Genomic DNA, 16,495 nt, shown 5'->3' with positions numbered 1-16,495 from the left:
GAGATACACAGGATGATAAAAGGTAGGGATAAAGCAGGCGTGGAACAGACGCTCTCTCTTGTGGGGCTTTCTAGGACAAGAAGTCATAGTCTTAGGATAAGGGGTAGCAAATTTAAAACAGAGTTGAGGAGAAACTAAAGAGTTGTGAATCTGTGGAATTCACTATTTCTAAGTGCAGTGGATGCTGGAACAGTGAGTAAATTTAAGGAGTTAGACAGATTTTTAATTGGTAATGGGTTGAAGGATTATGGGGATGAGGAGCTTATCAGCCACGATTGAATGGCGGAGCAGGCTCAATGGGCTAAATAGTCTTATTCTGCTCCTATATCTTATGAATTTATGAACTATTCTACTATTGAACGTCACTGCAGATGTAGATTACACTTAAGACTTGATGATCCTTGTGCAAAGCTAAAAGCAATTAGTTGATTTATTTCCTTAGTGAAAAACAAAAATATTACAGTAGATTAAATAAAAATTTAATTAGAGCAATTAATATAAATTTACAAAAAAAATCTAATGCATGCCAAACAGAAAAATCTTGCTTTGAAGGTGTCAGAAGCTATCTAATCAACTGCCATCAAATGTGCAATTACCTTTCCAATTTTAATTGCAAAATCTAATTCGTCCCGAGAAACACTGAGACTTCATTTAAGTTAAAAAAAACTCATCGTATCAATCTTAATCCCTGGCGGATTACCTTAAGAATGTGATCAGCTGCCTTACCATCTTCTTTCCATTGCCATTTTTTCTATCTCCTCTTCTAAGGGTTTGACTTTTCCTGACATAGGATTCTCTGGGTACCAGTTACCCTGTGGTACCCAATTATTCTTAATATGCAAATTGATAAACAATGAATTCTGAAAGTCTTGCTTTTTCCCAAAAGAAATTGGTAGAGCAAGATTCCTGTTATTATGCAGCCTGATCGATAGACCTCATCTCAATTTGCAAGATGAGATCATTTGTATGACCGGGGAGTCTGATGGTACCAATGGGTGCATCAGAGGAATATGCATCGCAGACCCACTCAAAAGGCCAAAATGAGGAACACGATACAAACTATTTAAGGTAACAGGTCTCTTCAGCATTCTTTGGGGCTTTTAAAAGTTCAATATGGGACTCATACCAGTCTTGATAGACATAAGGCGGAATTTCTGGGGTAACCCAGACATTTCACAGATACATACCCAAAAATAGCCTCTGGATATGGAAGGGTAGGGAAAATGGAGGGTTTAAGATTCACTCAATGGCCTCCCTGAATACAGACTGGATCTTACGCAACACAGAAATATGAAAAATCTAGGATCACCCCAAACTCCAGTCCCACACGGGCAAAAAGCCTGGTCACTGTCTGTGTGGAGTTTGCACGTTCTCTCTATGTCGGCGTAGGTTTCCTCTGGGTGCTGCGGTTTCCTCCCACAGTCTGAAAAGCATGCTAGTTAGGTACCAAGCGCCAGAGTGTGGCCATTTCACAGGGAATTTCACAGTAACTTCACTGTTGTTTTAGAAAGCCTTACTTGTGACTAATAAGTAAACTTTAACTTTACTGTGGAGCATTCTTAAGCAACTTCTGCAAATGCTGTATATTCCCACATCGGTCATTGGCTAACGATTGCAGGAGGAGCATTAGCTGCTTTTTCCATCTCTAGCTCAGAGATGCTGAAGCCAATTGTTGCATCCCCTACATCTACAGCTAGTTTAATTCAGCCATTTGACCATAGTCCAGGAATCAGGATCCTGTGGTATATATGACTCAGTAACATATTATTGTTATCAATTTACGCATTGGTTCCTTTCAATTTTGTGGTGTTATATATGTAGCTGAAATTAATACTGTACAAAACATTCATTTATTCACAGCTATTCTACACTGTTGAGCTCCTTTTCAGAAATAATTTCTTTCCTTTTTTAGATCTTCCTTTAATGCCACTGACACAGTGGTAGCTTGTGAACTATGTTTCTCCGGGTGTTACTTTGGTCTATTTATTACAAAAGTGAAAATTGGGCTGCATAATGTGCATGAGACCCATTACTGCAATGTCACAAATCAGGCACGTGCTGTTGGCCCTACAGACTCACTCTAAGAGCTTTTCTTCCCTTAGGACTTGGCAAGCTCAGTCAGTATTGGTGCTACTGAGCCATTCTTGGTGATGGACATTGAAGTTCCCCACCTAGAGTATATTCCATGTTCCTGTCATCCTCAGTGTTTTTCCCAATTAATGTTCAACGTGGACTGTCTCATCAGCAGAGGGGGTACAGGGTGGGTAGTTGGTGGCAATCAGCAGAAGGTTTCCTTGCCTGGTTTAACCTGATGCCAAGTGACTTCACGCGGTCTGGAGTCAATGCTAAGGACTCTGAAGGCAACTCCGTCTCCACTGTATACCACTGTGCTGCCACTTCTGCTGAATCTATCCTGCTGCTGGGGCAGGACATACTCAGTATGGTGATGGTGCTGTCTGCGACACTGCCTGCATTTTACGAGAATTATTCTAAGTGTCCAGCTAGTGTGAAAATAGGAGCGTTTCAGATCCACTTCTTGGCCATTTTCCATGGTCAATCTTAAGCACATTAAAAAAAAATCAGCTAAACTGTTTCTAGCTGTCACAGACAGTGGACAGGGCATAATTTACCAGCCAGCTTGCAAAAGGAGCTACTGCATATGTGCAGATGCAGCACGTGCATAATAGCAACAGCAGAGATCTGATATAGAGAGAGAAAGAGAGAGAGAAAGAGAGAGAGAGCATGGTCAGGCCTCTGCTGGTACAGCCAGCCTGAACACAACCTCTTCACTAGTATCGCAGGGGCTCGCAGCCAGTTGTGAGCCTCACATTACCTGGAAATGCAGCCCCCACTGCCCAGACTGATCATGCCCTCCACTGATCACAGGCAGAGAAGCAGCGGGGCACCCCTCCCTCACTCCACCAATCAGATGCAGAGTGCACAGTGCCCCCCCCCCCCCCACCCTGCCCCACTTCCCCCACACCAACGGCAGTGCAGAGTGGCTGTGGGCCCTCCTCCTGATAGGGCCAAGCCGGGGGGCCCAATCTCTGCCAGGCTCTGCCCCCATAAGTCCATTCTCCCCAGGTTCCACCCCAAAGACCCTTGCACTGCCGAGTGGGCACTGCCAGGTTAACATAGAACATTACAGCGCAGTACAGACCCTTCAGCCCTCGATGTTGCGCCGACCAGTGGAACCAATCTAATGATCCTCTAACCTAAGCTATTCTAATGTTATCCATATGCCTATCCAATGACCATTTGAACGCCCTTAAAGTTGGCGAGTCCACAACTGCTGCAGGCAGGGCATTCCACGACCTTACTACCTTGTGAGTAAAGAGCCTACCTCTGACATCTATCCTATAATTACCACCCCTTAATTTAAAGCTACGTCCCCTTGTGTTAGCCATCACCATCTGAGTTAAAAGGCTCTCACTGTCCACCCTATCCAATCCTTTGATCATCTTGTATGCCTCAATCAGGTCACCACGTAACCTTCTTCTCTCCAATGAAAATAACCTCAAGTCCCTCAGCCTTTCCTCATAAGACCTTCCCACCATACCAGGCAACATCCTGGTAAACCTCCTCTGCACCCTTTCCAATGCCTCCGCATCCTTCTTATAATGCGGCGACCAGAACTGTATGCTATACTCCAAGTGCAGCCGCACCAGAGTTTTGTACAGTTGTAACGTGACCTCACAGCTCCGAAATTCAATCCCTCTACCAATAAAAGCTAACACACTGTACGCCTTCTTAACAACCTTACCAACCTGGGTGCCAATGTTCAGGGAGCTATGCACATGTACCCCGAGATCTCTCTGCTCGTCAACACTACTAAGAATCCTTCCATTAGCCCTATATTCTGTACTCCTGTTATTCTTACCAAAGTGAATCACCTCACACTTTTCCGTATTAAACTCCATCTGCCACCTCTCGGCCCAGCTCTGCAGCTTATCAATGTCCCTCTGCAAACTGTAACATCCATCCTCACTGTCTACAACTCCTCCAACTTTGGTGTCGTCAGCAAATTTACTAATCCATCTTTCTACACCCTCATCTAGGTCATTTATAAAAATGACAAACAGCAGTGGCCCCAAAACAGATCCTTGAGGTACACCACTTGTAACTGAACTCCAGGTTGAATATTTCCCATCAACCACCACCCTCTGTCTTCTATCAGCTAGCCAATTCCTGATCCAAACTGCTAAATCACCCTCAATCCCATGCATCTGCATTTTCTACAATAGCCTACCACGGGGAACCTTATCAAACGCTTTGCTAAAATCCATATACACCACATCAACTGCCTTACCCTTATCCACCTCTTTGGTCACCTTTTCAAAAAACTTGATAAGGTTCGTGAGGCACGACCTACCCTTCACAAAACTGTGTTGACTATCCCTAATCAATTTATTTCCCTCTAGATGATTATAAATCCTATCCCTTATAATTCTTTCCAAAACTTTGCCCACACCAGAAGTAAGGCTCACTGGTCTATAACTCCCAGGATGGTCTCTACTCCCCTTCTTGAATAAGGGGACAACATTTGCTATCCTCCAGTCTTCCGGCACTATACCTGAAGCCAATGACGACATGAAGATCAAAGCCAAAGGCTCTGCAATCTCCTCCCTAGCCTCCCAGAGAATTCTAGGGTAAATCCCATCGGGGACTTATCTATTTTCACACTCTTAAGAATTGCCAACACCTCCTCCTTATGTACCTCAATCCCGTCTAGTCTACTACCTGGTATTGCAGTGTTCTCCTCAACTACACTGACTTTTTCCTGCGTGAATACTGACGAAAAATACTCATTCAGTGCCTCTCCTATCTCTTCAGGATCCACGCACAACTTCCCACCGCTGTCTCTGACTGGCCCTAATCTTGCCCTAACCAATCTTTTATTCTTGACATACCTGTAGAAAGCTTTAGGATTTTCCTTGATCCTGTCCGCCAAAGTCTTCTCATGTTAACGCTGCCCAAGGGGCAGCCCCTTGCCCTCAGCCACCCCCACAGGGCCTCAATGGCCTCTGGTTCTACTGGCAAGGCCAACATGACTGTTCCCTGTTCATGGGAAACGGGTGTTTTATTCGGTGGACAAAACCTCGCCTGGCGAAGTCACAAAGGCAAGCGAGCCTGGACAATTGAGCGCCAGGCTCACTAATGCCGTGGAAATAAACAATTTATTCAGCCACTCACCAGAAATGGACAAGAAGCTGACCTCGCTGAAAATCCAGCTCTTGTAAGATCACGAGAGCCAAGAAATCGGGCACAATCCTGATACGTCGGCTTTTACGCAATTACACCAGCTCGCTCTACCTATCAATGGGTAGGGTGAATTGATAAAATTTCACCTATAGTCTCTAAGGTATGATTTTGTGAGTATGACTACATCAGGCTGAATAATCTATGTGATAGGTCTCCCAATTTTGGTACAAGCCTCCAGATGTTGCAAAGGAAGACTGCAGGACCAACAGGAATCAATTTGCCGTTGCTGTTTCCGGTCCTAAGTAGATGCCAAGTCTGTTTTCAACCCTTTTAGACTTCGCAGTGGCTTAATACACTGAGTGCTTTGCCAGGCCATTTCTGAGGACATTTAACAGTCAACTACATTACTGTTTGTGGGAGTTTGCTGATTGCACTTGGCTTCCATGGCCGGTATTTTACGACCTGACTCAGGCGAGGCTTGTAAAATTCCACCCAAGGCCAACAGAGAATTCCCCTCTGCGAGCCGTGCTGCCCCGGTAAAATTCTGACCCATCTTCCCAACAGTCAATGCACTTCAAAAGGTACTAAAGTGCTTTGCGACACCTGGTGATCATGATCAGTGCTATATAAATAGATGTCTTTCTTTTCTTTTCTATCCCTGCCAAAATTGAAATGCACTCCCAGTAAATCAAATAGAGGCTTGCAGCTGGTCACAGTAACAGAAATACAATAAAATTGATTGCAGAAGCAAAAAAAACGATCTATAACAACAACTTGTATTTAGTAAAAAGTTTGTCAGTATTTAACAGGAAGAAATTTGACATCGAAGCACATAAGTAGATATAGGGTACTTAACCAAAAGCTTGGTCAAAGAGATAAGAAGTGTCTTCAAGGAGGAGAGGTGTCATAACAATGGAAGAAAAGACCAAAATACATCCAGGAACACTGACCTTGAATAAGACCCAAAAATGGACACACAAGCTCAAAGATGGTGTAGGATGTAAAGTCAATCACTGGCTGAATCTGGTGGGTGATATTCAGAGACAATGGAATTCCACTCTATTTCCAGACAAAGATACTTCCAAATCATACAGAAATAAATTGCCATCTCCAGTGGAGACAATGGGTACCATCTCAGCAAGAGATATACCATAACAATTGGGGATATCCCAGCCAGATAACAAATTAAGGGATCTCACCCAGGTTAACAATTTTGGGGAATGTCATTTGGGGACTGGTTGCAACAATGGAAGTACAGAGATTAGAATCTGGCCAGCTGAAATATCGCTGGTAGAATGATTAAAATAGGGCCTGATACGCAAACAGCCAGAATTGTAGGAAACTTTAATATTTCCCTATGTGTTAACAATTTGGATCCTTTTTACGTCAGTCAAGGAATACTTATTAATGCCAACCTCTGCACATCATGCAATCCAGAAGCAAGTATGTCAGAAGCAAGTAAATGAACAAAGAGTTGACGCCTGCACAAAGATATATTAGACCCCAAATTTTACAAGCCAGATTCGCTTGTAAAATTTCAACTATACAAAATAATTGGGCTTAACCTGAACATTCCCTTGTTCTGTCTGTCCATTTTTGTTTGAACAACAAGTGCTATAGCATCACTGAGAGACACTAGGAGTCATCAGGAACATGAGGAAGTTGAATTAGCTTGCACATTATTGACATTACAATACCACTTAGTTAACTCAGCACAAATGTTATTTTAATTCTTTCAAGCAAACGAACAAGCTAAATTAAAATACCAGGTAAGTAGGTAATGAGTAACTTCATTGAGGCATTTAATCAATGCAGAAGTTTCTGTTTGACTGTATCCTTGGCTTCCTATCAAAGTCATGTCATTTTTATTGTTTTCATTTCTTCTTCCTTCTGTCCTTGGGCAGAGCAGATTCAGCAGATGCCTTGCATGCAATAGTTAATTATTTCTATGGCAGGCAAACCCTGGAGTGATTCTCAATTATCACTGCAGAATAAGAAGCACCAGGAAAGTAAAAAGGAAAGAGACAGGAGGAAGAGACTGAAAAATGGAGAAGAAAATGAGAAATACTGATAACCATATGGCATGATAACCCACTATCTATGCCCACAGACAGAAAGGTCATTAGTGATTTCAAACTTTTTAATGAGTGCCAAATTACAACTAATGTATCAAGAAAGTAATAACATTAACAGCTGACTATTTCTGTGCAAGAAGGATGGGAAAAAGTAGAAAGCAAGTGTGCATCATTTACCCATATTACCCAAACAGAACAAGTCAGTGTGCCTCACGTACCCATACGTGAAGACAAATAGATGGTGAAGACAAACACAGGTCCTTTATGTTCGGAAACAGAGGAATTTATAATGGAAAGAAAGAAGTGACTGGGCAACTAAATACATGCTTTGTTTTTGTCTTCACAAAGGAAGACAAATAATATACTAGAAATATTGGGAAACACAGGGTTTACTGAGAGGGAGGAACTGAAGGAAATCAGCATTAGTAGGGAAATGATGATGGGGAAACTGATGGGATTGAACGCTGATCAAACCCCAGGACTTGATAATCGACATCCCAAGGTACTTAAGGAAGTGGCCCTAGAAACAACGGATGCATTGGTGGTCATCTTTTAAGATTCTACAAACTCTGGAATAGTTCCTATAGATTGGACAGCAGCTAATGTAATCCCACTATTTAAAAAGGGAGTTGGAGAGAAAACAGGGAATTATAGATCAGTTAGCCTGGTATTAATAGCGGGAAAAATACTAAAGGCTATTATAAAAGATTTAATAGAAGGGCATTTGGAAAACAATGGCAGGATCAAACAGAGTCAGCAGGTAACTCATGCTTGTGTGATGATAGTAGACAACGGCTACTATATTATGTTATGAAATATATATATATATATATATGTATATACACATTTTGGATAGGAATTTGTTAGATTGATAGAGCTAATTAACTTTTGTTTATGCTAGAGATTACTTGGAAAGTTGATTGACAGGGTCATGTGATAATATTGTGACTAATGTGCAGAGCTGGGTCTGTAGCAGGGAAAATCTAAACAGTTGCTGTTGAAGGCCTGTTAAAGTCAAAGGCATGTGCAGGCTCTTCCTGAGAACTCACCTTCTTTCCACAAAATCTCTCTGAAAGTTTCAAGACTGTTAGCGCAATCTATAGCAAGCATGCCTGGAATTGCTAACTACATTTGAAAGCAGTATTGATCTCTATGTGGTTTATTTGGAACTGGAACAGTCATAAGCTAGAAGGTAAAGTTGCTTCCTTCCATTTTCAAAGATTGCTCAACTGTTAATAGTTTAGCTGCTTCATTTGCGTTATTAAATAATAAAAATCTTTTACTATAAAAATCCATGCTTTTTCAGCGGAAGCACACCTGGAGAGAAATATCCTATCCTCAAATTTATGTCAAAAAAGAAATGGTTGGGGTCTAGTTTGGCTTCCTAATGTTCCTGGTCCAATATCCCAACACTTGAAAAATCCATTGGAATTCTTCGAGGATGTAGCTAGTAGAGCTGATCAGAGGCCTGGTTGATGTGGTTTATTTGGACTTTTCAAAGTCCCACATAAGAGATGAGCGTAATGAATGGTGAAGCAAACTTGAAGGGCCGAATGGCCTACTCCTGCTCCTATTTTCTATGTTTCTATAGCACCCAACTAGAACAAGACATGTGAGTAAAAATATAGGTACATTTCTCATCCAGTCTGTGGACAGAAAATGACATTAATGTGGATTCATTTTATTCTCTTAATGATTTGAAGAAATTTTTTTGATACTCAAAATTGTTTTCATACCGGAGATCCAGCTAAGTACTCATAGACAGCTAAAGACACTCATGAGACAGCCAGCAGCAAAATGTGACAAATTTCCCTCCGTAAGTGAGTGACAGAATAATCTGATTTACAGTCAGTTTCAGAAATGTACCTCTCGGCATATGCTACTTAGGCCATTATTTTTAAATTAGACAGGTATGTATGGCACATTTCTAGTTGTTTTCCAGTACTCATGCTCACTGAAAAAGCAACTTTAAAAAGCAGGCTGCATTTCTACAAACAAACATGACTTTGTGTAGTAGTGTATGGATAAAACATGTACCGGAATACTTCTGTACAATACAGTACCAGGATTAGTATAAGACATTAACTCCACAACCCACAAAGGTTCATGGCATCAGATCAACCATGGGCAAAGAAACCTGTTGATTACCATATACGCCACAACCATCCCCCACTCTTCTCCCCTCAATTAATGAGCCAGTTGAATATGTTGAATATGACTTGGAGGAAGCACAGAAGGAAGCAAGGGCACAGAATGTATTCTGAGAACACTTCAATGTTCAAGACTAAGAGTGGCCTGATAGCACCACTACAGAATGAGCTGGTCGAGTCTTAAAGGACATGGCTGCTCGATTGGGTCTGGGGTAAGTGTGAGGGAACCAGCAAGAAGAAAAAACATACTTGATCTCATCCTCATCAATCTGCCTGTTGTAGATGCATCTGTCCATGACAGTATGACATACGACCACACCCATCTAGGACAAGGGAAGGCATATACCTGGGAACACCATTGCTTTGAACCACCAAGTCACTCACCACTGCCATTCCTCCATGTCGCTGGATCCTGGAACTTCCTCCCTGACAGCACTATGGGTGTACGTACACCACATGAATTGCAGCAGCTCAAGACAGTAGTTCACCACCATGTTGTCATGGACAACTAGAGATGGGCAATAAATGCTGGCCAGCCGGCAATGCCCATGTCCCACAAAATAATTTTTAAAAAGCGCTTCAAGAAAATTAGCCTATTTTACAGTACCGTTTACATGCATAAATCAATCTATATCTTAGTATTATACATACAATAGGGGTGTTTAATTTAAAAGAGCCACAATTTCTCCTCTCAGTACCTACCCGTTTGTGAACTGAATGCCTTTTTGATTTTGATTTCCCAACCCCTCAGTTTTAGGATGTTCTAATTTCTATTAATTCCACAGCAAACTCGAGACAGGGCAACCTCAGAGTTAGTTTACTTGCACATGCTCAAAATGCAGGAGGAGGGTAGCAACTTTGTCTCCTTTGCATTCATACAGTAGAAGTGGGAGATCTACAGAGCAAAGACACAGAATAAAAAATTATTGTTTCATGTGATTCCAGAATTAATAGTCAAATGGTGAATTCTTTCACAGGCTGAATTGATGCTGGATAATTCACTTTTCCACAATGAGGTGGCCAAGCAGAATTTGTAGGTGATGGAATGGGACTTCAAAGGTTCCTGTAGAAAACAATGTAGCTGGGAGCCAGGCATTCAAACGTGGAGGAAGCCTCTTTTTCTGTGTTACTGTTTGATAGATGTAAGATGGCAGACTGATTTGCAACACAACACTGCAGTATAACTGGTCTCCCAGCTAAGTGGAGTCATTTCACAGGACTCCCATCTTTCCGTGGTGGCTTTGTTAAAGGGTGTATATTCCACTGTCTGGGTTCCTGAAATTGCTAATATTCCAACCATTAGGAATTTGAAAGGAAGATTTCAGAGTTCTTTGTCTTAGCAGACTCTAGTTAGCCTGCCTTATAGAATGTAGATGGCCTTTGCATAATTTCCTTTGAATTTGGTCTCTGCAGTCCAGCAGGGTCATTTATGTCTCTTCAGGGATAAAGAGGAGCAGATTTCTTCGATACTGCCAGATCAGTTCCTATTGTTTGAATGTTATTGCCAAACATGGCTTCAAAAGGTTATTGTCCAGTTTTACAATTTTAGGTATTAGCCATGATTATATATAAACTATTGACTAGTTAACTTGACATCTGTCATGTGGAAGGGTTTGAATCAATCATTAAAGGGTTATAGCTTGGCATCTGGATCAGGAAGGGTCAGCATGGTTTTCTGAAAAAAGCAATTAACAAATGTATTGGTATTCTTTGAAGCAATAACATGCTGTGGATAAAAGTTGAGTCTTTAGATGTGCTGTACTTGGATTTCCAGAAGATTTTTGATAATGTGCCACATCAAAGGGTATTGCAGGAAATAAAAGTTCACAGAGTAATGGTGGTAATATGATGCATGGATAGATGATTGGTTGGCTGGCAGAAAACAGGATGTGACAAGTGGAGTCCCGTAGGGCTCTGTGCTGGGGTCTCACCTTTTTACAGTTTATATCAACGACTTAATGAGGGAAACGAAGGTACAGGAGCTATTTTGCAGATGACACAAAAGTAGGTGAAGATAGTTCAAAGTAAACATAAGGAGGTTGCAGACAGATATAGATAAATTGAGTTAGTGGGCAAAATATGGCAGATGGAGTATAAATGTGGAAATGTGCAGTTCTTCATTTTGGTAAGAATATAAAACATAATATTACTTAAGTGGAGATGAGCTGCAGAATTTTTAGGTAGACTGTATTAGGCAGAGAGGGATCTAGCTATTCTAGTGCATGAGTTACAAAAAGTTACTACGCAGTTCCAGCCAATAATTAAGAAGGCTATTGCAATGCAATCCATCATCATGAGTGGAATCGAACAAAAAAGTAAGGATGTTCTGCTTCATTTAATCAGGATGTGGGGATGCCAACGTTGGACTCGGTAAACACAGCAAGAAGTCTAACAACACCAGGTTAAAGTCCAACAGATTTATTTGGTAGCAAAAGCCACTAGCTTTCGGAGCACTGCTCCTTCGTCAGGTTCACAAACAGGGTGTATAAAGACACAAACTCAACTTACAAAATAATGTTGGAATCTAAGTCTTTACAGGTAATCAAGTCTTGAAGGTACAGGCAATGAGAGTGGAGAGAGGGGTACGCACAGGTTAAAGATATGTGTATTGTCTCCAGCCAAGTCAGTTAGTGAGATTTTGCAAGCCCAGGCAACTCATGTGGTTACAGATAGTGTGACATGAACCCAAGATCCTAGTTGAGGCCGTCCTTATGTGTGTGGAACTTGGTTATCAGTCTCTGCTCAGCAACTCTGCGTTGTCTGGAGGAGGCTCAGAGGAGATTTACTAGATTGATACTTGAAATGATCAGATTGTCTTAATTGTCTTATGAGAAAAGGTTAAGCAGACTGGGCCTTTTTCCAATGGAGTTTAGAAGAGTGAGGGGTGACTTGATTGAAGTATACAAGATCCCGAATGGTCTTGACAAGGTAGATGTGGAAATTATGTTTCCATTTGTCGGTAAGTCCAGAACTAGAGGACATTGTTTTAAAATTAGGAGTTGCCCTTTTAAGACAGAGATGAAGAATTTTTTTTTCTTTGAGAGTTGTACGACTTAGGAACTGTCTTAGAAGGCAGAGGAGGCAGGGCCATTGAATATTTTCCAGGGGGCAGTAGATAGATTCTTGTTAGGCAAGATAAGTAAAAGTTATCAGGGATAGATGAGAATGTAGAATTCAAACCAAATAGATCAGCCAGGATCTAATCAAATAGTGGAGCAGGCTTCAGGAGGCCAAATGGCCTACTTCTGCTCTTCTTTTCATATGTTCATAAAATGTAGTGCGAGGTCTTAGCCTTGTTCCACATGACAAATGATCAGCCATAACAGAGCACAACCAACTTGAGTTCCATAGGCACCAAAAAGTGGCAGAGGTCTGCAGAACCCCTCAATTCTATTTACAATGGTCTGGATGGTATAATCAATCGATGTTATTTTTAATTAACAGAAACAGTTGCAGCAACTCCATCTTTGCTTATTCTATGGATCTAGCCTTTGTCTTCATCAGGCTACTTCATTAATTTCAATTGAGCTTGGATTGATTTGTGTTGTTTTATAAGCTTTCAACCAGGTGCATTCCCCCTGGAAGTTCTGGTTTCCAAATAGTTGTTTGATAGTACAGAACATCAATATTGCTGAAAACATAGGCATTTTGCTGAGGCTTTTCACCTTGTATTTATCAGGACAAACTGAAGAATACCAAACTTCAAACAATCATGACAATTTATGCTGCAAAAGAAAAGGCTGATAATTGGTAGGCATGTCAACTCTGACCAAGGCATTGCCATGGAGAAAGTGACAGAAACTATATGCTCCCCAACTCCTGGGTAATTCAGAAAAGGAATAAGACTTGCATATATTCCTTTAGTTTGAAGAGAACTAGTCCTGTGTATGAATGTATGTCATTTCCAGCAAGTGTAAATGAAAAATGTTACAGCATCAACTGATTATCTTAAATTAGTTGTTGCATACTGTTGTTGGTTGGTTGGTTAAATTGGTTGTTGCATACTATTTGTATCCTAAGTATTGTTCAGCAAGTGACCAATCACATCTAGAAATAGATATTTTGTTTTGGGTTTTGCAAGCGCAAGCTGGTTGAATACAGTTTTGCTTTCTGAATAAAGAGGACAACTGAAGGGACCTCCTTGTTTGATTTGATCAGCCAGTATCTAGGACTTATAGCCTCGGTACTGAAATCCATAAGATGATATTCTTATAGTGGAAAAAACCCCATGTGTAGCAAATACATGCTAAACTTGTCCAAATTTTTGAGATACTTTGCCTTTTCAGTGTAATTTGAGGTAGATTAGGCATTTCTCCAGTCTGAAAGTGGCAGTCTTTGGCCATTTATGTGTTTTGAGTGATTTATAGCAAACAGTGATCTGATCAGGATAGCAATGTCCTGCAGGATAACTTTAATTCATTATTTTTGTGTCAACCCTGCAAAGTGAGCGGATGGTTCAGCCCCTAGCATGATTGCTGGTAAAGCCAATCTTATAGCACATGGGACTATGCAAATCCTAAAGTATATATTGACCAGTGCAAATGAGCTCATGTTAAGTAGTAGTGGAGAATGCATTTGCAGATTTATCAACTGGTATGTTGAGGAAAGGGACCATGTTAGACTGTTCCATCTCAAAATGAATTTGAGCATGTGATGGAGGGTGTTAAGATGTGTAAGGAACTCCTGACATGCAGTTGCAGGTTCAAAGATCACAAATGCACCAACTTTTTATCAGAAACTTGCATGGGGTAAAAGGTTGGGCTCACTCCATCAAAAAAGCATTTCTCATAGAAGTCAGCAAAATTGTTGGTGAGCACAGGATATGAGGGGATTCCATTATTGCACCATTTATTGTGGGTGAGGATCAAGTTAGATTCTGGAAGAAGAGCAGCTGAAATTCTTCTTGAATTTTAAAGACTTTTGTGACTGTATTTGATTATCTCTGGGACTGCCCATCCCATTTTTAAGAGCTGTTTTAGTTGTATCATTTGTGTCATTCAATGTATAGAGTTTATAACTGACTGTAACTTGTCTGTGAATTCATGCTTAACTTATGTTTATTCTGGATTTTTAAATGTAGATGATTACTTAAGATAATATTTTGTGATTACTTTGTTTGACCCTTGTATAGTAAAAATAATTTTGTTTTAAACAGTGAAATTTTAGAGTGTCACTCTTCCAATAAATAGTTGGGATTTTGGATTTCATTTTCATAAACAAAGTTGCTGGCCTCAACCAAGTCACACCACAAGTCAAAATAAGTCACTGGCTCTGTAAAATCCCATATGTGTTTGAAGTTTTGTCAATGTACTGAGATCCTATTTCTACTTCATTAACCAAGCTTTTAGTTACCTATCCAAATATCTTCTTGATGCCAGATTTTGCTCATTAATGCTTCTATGAAGGATTTTCAGAATTTGATTTGATTTATTATTGTCACATGTATTAACATATAGTGAAAAGTATTGTTTCTTGCGCGCTATACAGACAAAGCTTACCGTTCATTGAGAAGGAAACACGAGTGCAGAATGTAGTGTTGCAGTTACAGCTAGGATGCAGAGAAAGGTCAACTTAATGCAAGGAAGATCCATTCAAAAGTCTGATTTCAGCAGGGAACAAGCTGTCGATTGGCCAGTGACCTCAGAATTTTGTATCTTTTTCCCGACCGAAGAGGGTGGGAGAGATAATGTCCGGGGTGCATGGGGTGTTAAGCTGGCTGCTTTGCTGAGGCTTCAGGAAGTGCAAACAGAGTAAATGGATGGGAGGCTGGTTTGCGTGATTGATTGGTCGGTCTACATTCATGACCTTTCATAGTTTCTTGCAGTCTACCTACTATGTTAAAGGTAATATATAAATTGTTATTGGCATTGCTGTGGCAAATAAAATAAATTACAACTGTAAAATTGAAAAATAAAAATAGGGTAAAGGTTTACCAACAGTGCTCAGATAAAATGCCAATGTGCTACATCAGCAGTGGGCAAAATCCTCCTGTAAAAGAATGCAGCAGATATTACTAAAATTCAAACCTCAGGGTTCTGAATATATTAGAGGTTTGGCAAACACTGTAACATAATGTCATTTGCTGATCAAAGCTGGCATTTTTATCATCAAAGGACCCTGATTATTGACTTCATTCTATACAGCAGAAGCCTTTCTCTAAATATGCAAATGATGAATCATTTGTAGAACTTAAATTAAAGGATGCACATTAGTCTGCAGCGAGCTATAATAACACCCTCTTTCAATATGTTTGCAGTTTAAAGTGCCTTATGTTTTGTTTAACAATCTTTATTTTTTGGCCATTGTTCAGAATTATATCTCAACAGATATCCATCATTAGACAAGCATTCCCATCTTTGCGATGCCTCATTTTATTTAATTAAGTAAACTGAAAGTCAATTACTTATCATCTGAAATTATACCAAATCCTAAGATATGAGCTGTCTTTGCAGCATGGCTGCAATTAATTTTGAGGTGTGTGAAAATTAACTTTGATTTGATAAGCAGTCTACTTCGCACCACGCATGAAACCCTGCATGTAAACATTAATTTTAAGAGGGCTGGTAAAGTAGCCAGACACCCTAATTTAAATTCCATCTTTGACATACTGATTTAGAAATACAAGTTGAGTCACCCAAAATGGCTGCACGAGTATACGCAGCAAGTTTTTGAGTAAACTAGGAAGTTCATAAGTTCAATTCCTCGTTGGCTGAAGTGATGGAGCAGCAGAGAGGACTGAAAAATTGTCCTCAGCACCTCAAGTTGAAAGGCTGGCTGATTGATGGAAATGTTTGAAGGAGAACAGTAACAACTTCAGCTGCATTTGGTCCCCATATTCGAATAGCCAACTATATTCATAATGAAGTTTTACATATAATAGGCACTGACTGTTACAAAGTTTATGACTCCTGCTTTATTTTGATTTGATTTATTATTGTCACATGTACTAGCACAAGTAAAAGTATTGTTTCTTGCATATGATACAGACAAGACATAGTGTTCATAGAGAAGGAAATGAGACAGTGCAGAATGTAGTACTATAGTCATAGGTAGGGTGTAGAGAAAGAT

At 40.4% G+C, this 16,495-nt stretch overlaps 1 protein-coding gene across 4 annotated transcripts in view; it reads right to left on the bottom strand.

The window, feature by feature from the left end:
* LOC145360325 (uncharacterized) overlaps positions 1-16,495 on the bottom strand; it is a 319,226-nt gene that overhangs the window by 264,714 nt on the left and 38,017 nt on the right. The window lies entirely within an intron of this gene.

The sequence above is a fragment of the Carcharhinus amblyrhynchos genome, chromosome 30 (genome assembly GCF_965287045.1).
Source record: "Carcharhinus amblyrhynchos chromosome 30, sCarAmb.v2.hapA, whole genome shotgun sequence".
Classification (NCBI taxonomy): Eukaryota; Metazoa; Chordata; class Chondrichthyes; order Carcharhiniformes; family Carcharhinidae; genus Carcharhinus; species Carcharhinus amblyrhynchos.
The sequence above is the reverse complement of the archived record's forward strand: the minus strand, read 5'-3'. Positions and strand labels throughout refer to the sequence as shown.